Source organism: Sorex fumeus, unplaced genomic scaffold (genome assembly GCF_029834395.1).
Source record: "Sorex fumeus unplaced genomic scaffold, SorFum_2.1 ptg000002l, whole genome shotgun sequence".
NCBI classification, from domain to species: domain Eukaryota; kingdom Metazoa; phylum Chordata; class Mammalia; order Eulipotyphla; family Soricidae; genus Sorex; species Sorex fumeus.
In genome coordinates, this window is record NW_026606059.1 from 71,396,344 (window position 1) to 71,404,105 (window position 7,762).

A 7,762-nucleotide genomic window follows, 5' to 3' on the forward strand; every position below is an offset into this window, starting at 1 on the left:
AGATGATGCTCCCAGATTGTATGAGCATTGCTGGCTCTAACATTCAAGGATCATAATTATTTTTTAAAATTTGAGCTCAAATCTGAAGTCATTTTATTTTAGTTCAAGTCAGAGACAAGAGTGTCTTTAAAAAGCAGAAATCCTGGGGTTAAATGTTTACACAGAAATCCTCCGCCCAGATCATCTCCATTTGCTTTGCTATTGAATAGCCCACATAGATTTCCTAGTTAAAGTTATCAGAGGGGACACATAACTCACCATTATATAGGTTGCAGTCTGTGCCTGGCATCTTACAAAGTGTTTTACACATTTTGACTCATTTGATCTGCATGATATTTGACTCTTAAGATATCAAATTAGAAAACTCCTAAACTCATCACTCGGCTTTTGAAAGTGACTGAGGCAGGTCAGGCTGACTGAAATCCTATTTTAAGCACTGATTACAGTGACCGGGAAGATAAAACAAAATACTACATTGAACACACACAAGAAAAATTAGGGGTCTGTTTATTTGATAAATAATGTGATGGCGTTTCCCAAGGATCCAAGCTATCTGATAGGTCTGAAGTATTATCAAGGTACACACTCTCCAGGGAACAACTCCTTAGTGTTTTCCCAGTTCACAAGTCACTGTCCTCCCATTGTTCATTGATTTGCTCGATCAGGCACCAGTAATGTCTCCATTGTGAGACGTGTTACTGTTTTTGGCATATCAAATACGTCACTGTAGCTTGTCAGGCTCTGCCGTGCTGGTGGGATGCTCTCGGCAGTCTGCCAGGTTCTCTGAGAGGGACGGAGGAATTGAACCCAGGTTGGCCGCATGCAAGGCAAACGCCCTACCTGCTGTGCTATCGCTCCAGTCCACAAGTCTAATACACAACTATAAAGTATTTGAAATAGTCAATATATTAACTACCTGAAAAAGGCAAGCAATTTCATCTCACATATTAACATTCATTTTTACTTCATAGTAACTTCAGGAAAACTCACTGGTACTTAATTCATATGTTCTGAGGGGTGTTCTAAGAGAAAGATGAAACTGAGTTGAAAAGAACAATCAATGATAGTGACAGTACTCACTCTAGAGTTCCTCTAGAGCTTGCAGCAATGCACCATAAATTTTAATCTATTCGATTTATTTCTGCAGATCAGATTTTTTTTGAGAGCCAGTTCATTTCCTTTCCATTTATAATTAGTTAGCATAAATATTGTTTCCGCTATGAAGACTCTCAAATATCATCAATATCAATGTGTTTTCTCAAGTTTTCTAAATTTATTGAATCCATACAAGGAAGTAGTGTCAGCCAAACAACTGTCACTGCTTTGCCATCAGCTGATGACAGGCTACAGTGAGTGTGGAGGCCACTGATATTGGTAGACTCATTACCATAGTGTGCCTTAGCCAAGATGGCAGGAATGGAAGCTGACATGACACAGAGTAAACTGAACACAAAAATTCTGGAGAGTATTCTGACTGACTCTAAGATCATCATGACAACGTCATGGCAGATGACTTGTTGGTGCATAGAAGGAGATAGGGTTTCTGTAAGTCAAATAAGATTGATTCCACTGAGGAACTAAATATCTTCCCATCTGTGTACCATCTCTGCCCACTATCATTAAAGTTTGATAACCTGTCAGGAAACATCTTGGACAATCAGAAACTAATGAGGACCAGACCCAAAGACCAGCTGCTGATTTCATCCCGAACACCAGCAGTGCTGTTTACACCAAGACCACAGTGGACAACTTCTGCATAAAGATTGACAAAAATCTCAAAAAAGTTAAGTGTTCTCTAGACTGAAGTCTCTTTGTGATAAATTAAAAGTAGTTAAAGAACATATATTTAAGGACAAAAATGTCATTCAGATTTTGGAGAAGTGAGACCTTCTTTTTTTCCCATTTTCTGGTCTGACCAGAGCAGCTTTCCATATCCCAAGTGACTTTGGCAGCCACTGAATCAGGAGACAAGGGAGAGATGGAAACCCCCAATTTGGAACTCCAATTGTCTTATCTTAGTATCATCCTATATATAGAACTAGGGAAAGGTCATGAAATAAAAAAATTAATAAGTCAATGTAGGTTTTGGAATTTCTTAATAAATTCATTGTTCTCACATTAGAATGCAGCAGTGCTCATTACCCTAAGACCTCTTTGTGAATAGGTATCAGAATTTTTCACTGATTTTATAGTTTATATATTAGATACAACCTCATCAAATGTCATGGGGTACATAGTTTATGCACACTTATGGGAGAAATATATTTGTCTCTAGAGTACAGGCAATCCCTATCACCACTTAGGCTTTCAATCTCAGATACACAATGAAAATAAAAAGAAGTTAAATGACTGTACAGTAATACCACTATCACTATCACTATCACTCCATTGTTATTCAATTCGCTCAAGTGGGCCCAGTAACATCTCCATTCATCCCTGTCATGTGCAAGTGTAGCCCGATGACATATTGGGTCCTCCTTCAGGGTCAGGGGAATGAGGGCCATTCATTGTTACTGTTTTTGACATATTGAGTTCGCCACAGGTAGCTTGCCAGGCTCTGCCGTGTGAGCGGGATACTCTCGGTAGCTTGCCGGACTCTCTGAGACGGATGGAGGCTTTGGGGGAAGCTTGGGGTAAGTCTCTGATCACCTTTACAGGTGTTCCTTGTCAGGCATATAGGCAGGTATGATACATTCAGTAGCCTGCCAGATTCTCTGAGAGTGAGAACTAGAGAATAAGAGGTCATGCAGCCACAAATGCGGGCCTTGAACGCTTCCCGGATCTTGGTTTTATAGTCTCTGATGGCCATTGATGGGATTTCACGGCAGTTGGTGGGTGTAACTGTCTAGCTACTGGAAGGTGGAGGAGCTGGATGGAGGAGGCCCAGTCCCAAACCGAGCAGGCTTGGAGATCTCAGCCCCGAGTACCACACACCTGGGTTCCTCTGCTGGTTCCTCATCCAAGCGTGTGGAGAGTGGTCTCAGCATGTGTTTGGCTGGGTCCCAGAGGTCTTCAGCTGTTGGGGCTCTGCTCAGGGCAGAGAGGGAAACTCAACTCGCCCTCCTCCAAGGGGCCCCGGTGAGGACAGCCAGGTGTGGGGGCAGGAGACTCTGCCTTGTTCAGTACGGTAGTATTTATACTTTATAGTATACTTTAGTACAGTAATATACTAAACAGAAAATACTCTGGATTTTCTTTTATATGTTTGAAGACCTTAAAGATCCTTTGTCTTCATTCCATGAGTCCAAACAAGAAATATACATGGTGACCCTAAGTCTCTTATCAAAGAAAGAGTATGATTTTCTTACCTCATATACACAGCCAAAAAGAGACAAGGAAAAAAATCTACAAAATTGTACTGAGAGAACATCCTGACCCCAGGCTGTCTTCAATGGGGTAACCCAGAGTGGGGGAGTGGGTTGAGTTTCCCTCCCAGCCTCAACAGAGTCCCAACAGCTGAAAATCTCCAGAACTCAGCCACCACCATGCTCTCAGCTATTCTCCACAGGCTCAGAAGAGCCTCACCTATGAGGGAACCTGCAAAAAAAACCCAGCTATGTGGGACCAGGGACTCAAATCTCCAAGCTCACCCAGAGTAGAACTGGGCCTCCTCCCCCTATCTCCCAATTTTTCCAGTAGTTGGGCAGCCACACCCACAAACTACCTCCATCATCATATAATCTCATCAATGGCCCATGATCCAGAGACTCAGAAATAAAGCTGCCGGAAGAGAGCAACATAGAACTTACCCATGAATGAATCTGCTGTATAATTGTATTCTAAATTTCAGAATTCCTGGACCTCTCATCCTTTACACCACTGACGTACCAAGAGTGGCAGATATTTGTTTGGGTATAACATACATGTTTGTAATCTCTTATACAAGGGCTTAAAGGCTCCAGGATGTGGCCCTGACTGAAGATCAATAGTTACACTCTAGCTGTTGATTTCAAACAAGGGCCCAAAGAACTGTCTTCCTGTGATCTGTTAGCTGTTCTGGAACCTCACCAAGAATGGCTATTTCATTTGCAAGAAACAACCCATACCTTCTCCCATTGGGAAAACCTCATGAATGACATTAAATTTTTTTAAGCACAAAAATAAATAAATAAATAAATAAAATAAAGGCTCCAGGATGAAATACAACAATCTTCACAGACTTTCTTCTTATGGTGGTAGGAAGGTGCAATGGTGGTGGGATTGGTGTTTGAATATCAAGTGTAATGAATTATTATGAACAAATTTATAAAAATAAAATAAAATTCAAAAATCATCATCATCATCATCATCACTATCACCCCATTGTTCATTGATTTGCTCGAGTGGGCACCAGGAATGTCTCCATTCATCCCTGTCACATGCTAGTGTAGCCCGATGGCATATTGGGAGCTCTTTCAGGGTCAGCGGAATGAGGACCAAAATTCAAAAACAAATAAATAAAACAAAATTGTACTGAAAATGATCTGACAATGGAATGAATAATCTTCTATAGATGGACAGTTGATGGGATCACTTCAGGAAGCCTCATGAGCAGCTGTGATGTTGATGCTAGGGATTCATTTAGAAAATGTTCAGTTTCTAATAAATGTTCAGTTTACTAATAAGTTTCACTTATTAGTACTATGGAGCAGACAATGTTTGAGAAGACCACATTAAGAGAGCTGAAGAACCTGGAGAAAGATCATAAAGCTAGTGAGAAAATAAAGACTTGAACTCAGATATTCATAATTTGAGTACAGCTTCAGTCTCCCAGAAAAGTATCAGAAATTGTTATAAAAAGTATGGGCCTTCATTGTTAAATGCTCAACTTTATTAATTTGGAGTAACTTCAATGCATTCACTTTGGAGTAACTGCAATGCATGATGGATGATTAATAAGAAAAAATATAAAATATTTAAGATGTTTCAGATTTGACTCTGGGTATAATTTATGATGAAAAATGAATAATATAGTTCTTGCTACCATGAAACCAGATTAATAAAGGAAAGGGATAACCTCATATATAATATATATGTACATAGGAAACATACAATGAAGATACAAGATAAACTCTACTTGGAAATGAAGAAACCAAGCTGTAAAGATTATACAGCAAGTAAGGCACTTGCATTGCATGTGACCAATTCAGGTTTGATCACAGGCACCACATATGGTCCTCTAAGTCACATCTTAGTGATCACAGGGATCATAGGAGCGATCCCTGAGTGAAAAGCCAGGAGTAAGCCCTGAGCATAGATGAGAGAGAAAGATCCAAAAACATAAGAAAGAGGAATTAAAGAAGGAAAGGAGGGAAAGAAAAGAAGAAAGGAAGGAAGGAAGGAAGGAAGGAAGGAAGGAAGGAAGGAAGGAAGGAGAGAAAAGAAGTAAAGGAAGAAAGAAACCCCCACAGAAGAGAAGATAATTAGACAGAGTCTAGAAGAATAGATAAAATCTAGCTATTTAAGTGGGAAACAAAGTATTGTGGAAGAAGGAAATAATATGTGTGAAAATAGCTATGAGATTTTCTGATTTTTTTTTAAACCTTGTTAAGGAATTTTGCCTCGGCACTATAAATCAAATAAGAGTTAGTTTACACAGAATCTGCTGTATAAGAAAGAGCACTATGATTTTTGTGTCAAAGTAACTATAGGATAAAACTTAAAGTGCAGGTTGGAAAAATGCGTTTGAAGGATACAGATATTTTCCATATCAAGCTGAAGAAGACTTGGATGACAGCATGTTCAATGGACTGAAACAGTGGATTTAGAGGTGCTTTGAAAAGAAACAACTCCTGTATATTTTATAAAAATACCCCATTTTGATTAGCCACTATCTCCTCTCTAGTACAATAACAAACTTCATGTTCACACTGCAATGATTATAATGCATTTTATTCAACATCAATTTCTAATTCTTGAACCACACATTCTTCAAGGATTTGTCTCAGTAACCTTGTGTCATCATCAAACATATTATCTGGAAATAATAGAATCCAGTAAGTTGTGAGCCATATTTCTGATAGAAACATTTTTTAGAAATTTACAATGCATAATGGCTAGTTTTATTTGTTTGTTTAGGTTATTGTATATAGCTATTAAGTGTATTTATACAGTTCTTCTGAAGGTATTTAGTAAACATCTAGAGTCAGTTATAAGTATAGGAGATTAGCTCAATAATGAGATCACATCATTCTGTCAGTGAAGTAAAGTAAAATAAGTAAAGGCCCTCCCGTTGATCGTCGATTTGCTCGAGCGGGCCCAGTAACGTCTCCATTGGAGACTTTGTTGTTACTGTGTCTGGCATATTGAATACGTCACGGGGAGCTTGCCAGGCTCTGCCATGCAGGCGAGATACTCTCGGTAGCTTGCCGGGCTCTCCGAGAGGGGCGGAGGACTCGAACTCGGGTTGGCCATGTTGGCTGCATGCAAGGCAAACGCCCTACCGCTGTGCTATCGCTAAAAGATCATAAAAAAGCTTAAGAATAAAACCATAATTTCCTTAAGAAGAAATTCTGCTGTGAAGTTATAGTTAAAAAGTCATACCTAAGACTTTCCAGCTTGCCAGTGTGCCCTACAAATTTTAGCTCCCACAATCACATAAGATGTTTCTTCAAAATTACTATCTAGTGATAGACATATATTTATATGTATATATATATATGCATTTATATAATTTTCAGTCATGTTGGATTTCAGGACTGGAGTGATAGCACAGCAGGTAGGGCATTTGCCTTGCAAGCGGCCAGCATGGCCGACCCGAGTTTGATTCCTCTGCCCCTCTTGGAGAGCTCGGCAAGCTACGGAGAGTATCTCGCCCCCATGGTAAAGTCTGGCAAGCTATTCGTGATGTTTTCGATATGCCAAACACAGTAACAATTGTCACAATGGAGACGTTACTGGACCCACTTGAGCAAATCAATGAACAACGGGAGGACAGTGACAGTGACAGTGACAGTTGGATTTCAGATATATGAAAGTTCTAGCAGGTATGTAGAGAAGACAGATGAAAATATGAAAATTAAATTTGTAAGAAAAGTTATTACAGTCAAAATATACTATTCAATGAGATTAAATATAGTCTGGCATCAAAGAAGCATACATAACACACACTTATAGTAAGATTAAAATTCAGAACTTATATTTAATGGCAATATACTTAGCTCTAGTTTTTGTCTGAGCATAACTTACCTCCAACTTATTCCTCTCAAAATAACAATTTTGCTTAGTTAAATAATTCAGTGTCTTTTCAAAGTAGTTTTATTTTTTCAAATAAATATTCTCTCAAATCACAGCTGGAAACTCTATCGGGACTGTTACTCTCCTTCACTAACTTTTGCTTCCTCTGGGAACCTGGATAAAGGTGGAAGGTTGCCTGTCACCAGATGAGAGACATCTCAGGTGACAGATGAAGGAGGGACCTTTCTGGGTTTCACACACTGTCCTCTAGCTTCTCACTGACCTTAACTGAGGCTTCCTCGGCCACCTAATGACTTTGTTTGCATTATTGTGGGGGAGGTGGATCTACCAGGGATGGATTTGGAGTTAAATATATCTGGATCTTAGGTAAGTCATTTAGTGTTATGAGTCTTTGAGGAAAATTATTTGACTTGACTGACTTTAACTGACTCACCTGTTAAATAGCATTCTTTCTTACACTGCACACTAAACACAGGGTAGAGCTCATACTATGAATCCTTGGGGAAGGAGGAGAAGGTGAAAGAGGAGAAGGAAGAGAAATAGGAGGAGGAGGAGGAGGAGGAGGAAAAGAAAACAGGAAACCTAG

At 39.4% G+C, this 7,762-nt stretch overlaps 1 non-coding gene across 1 annotated transcript; it reads left to right on the forward strand.

Annotated features, from left to right (window-relative positions):
- The first annotated feature begins 3,905 nt into the window (after positions 1-3,905).
- Positions 3,906-4,041, forward strand: LOC130023218 (small nucleolar RNA SNORA2/SNORA34 family). Its single transcript, XR_008792423.1, has one exon. It is a non-coding gene; the product is annotated as a small nucleolar RNA SNORA2/SNORA34 family (small nucleolar RNA).
- The last annotated feature ends 3,721 nt before the right edge of the window (positions 4,042-7,762 follow it).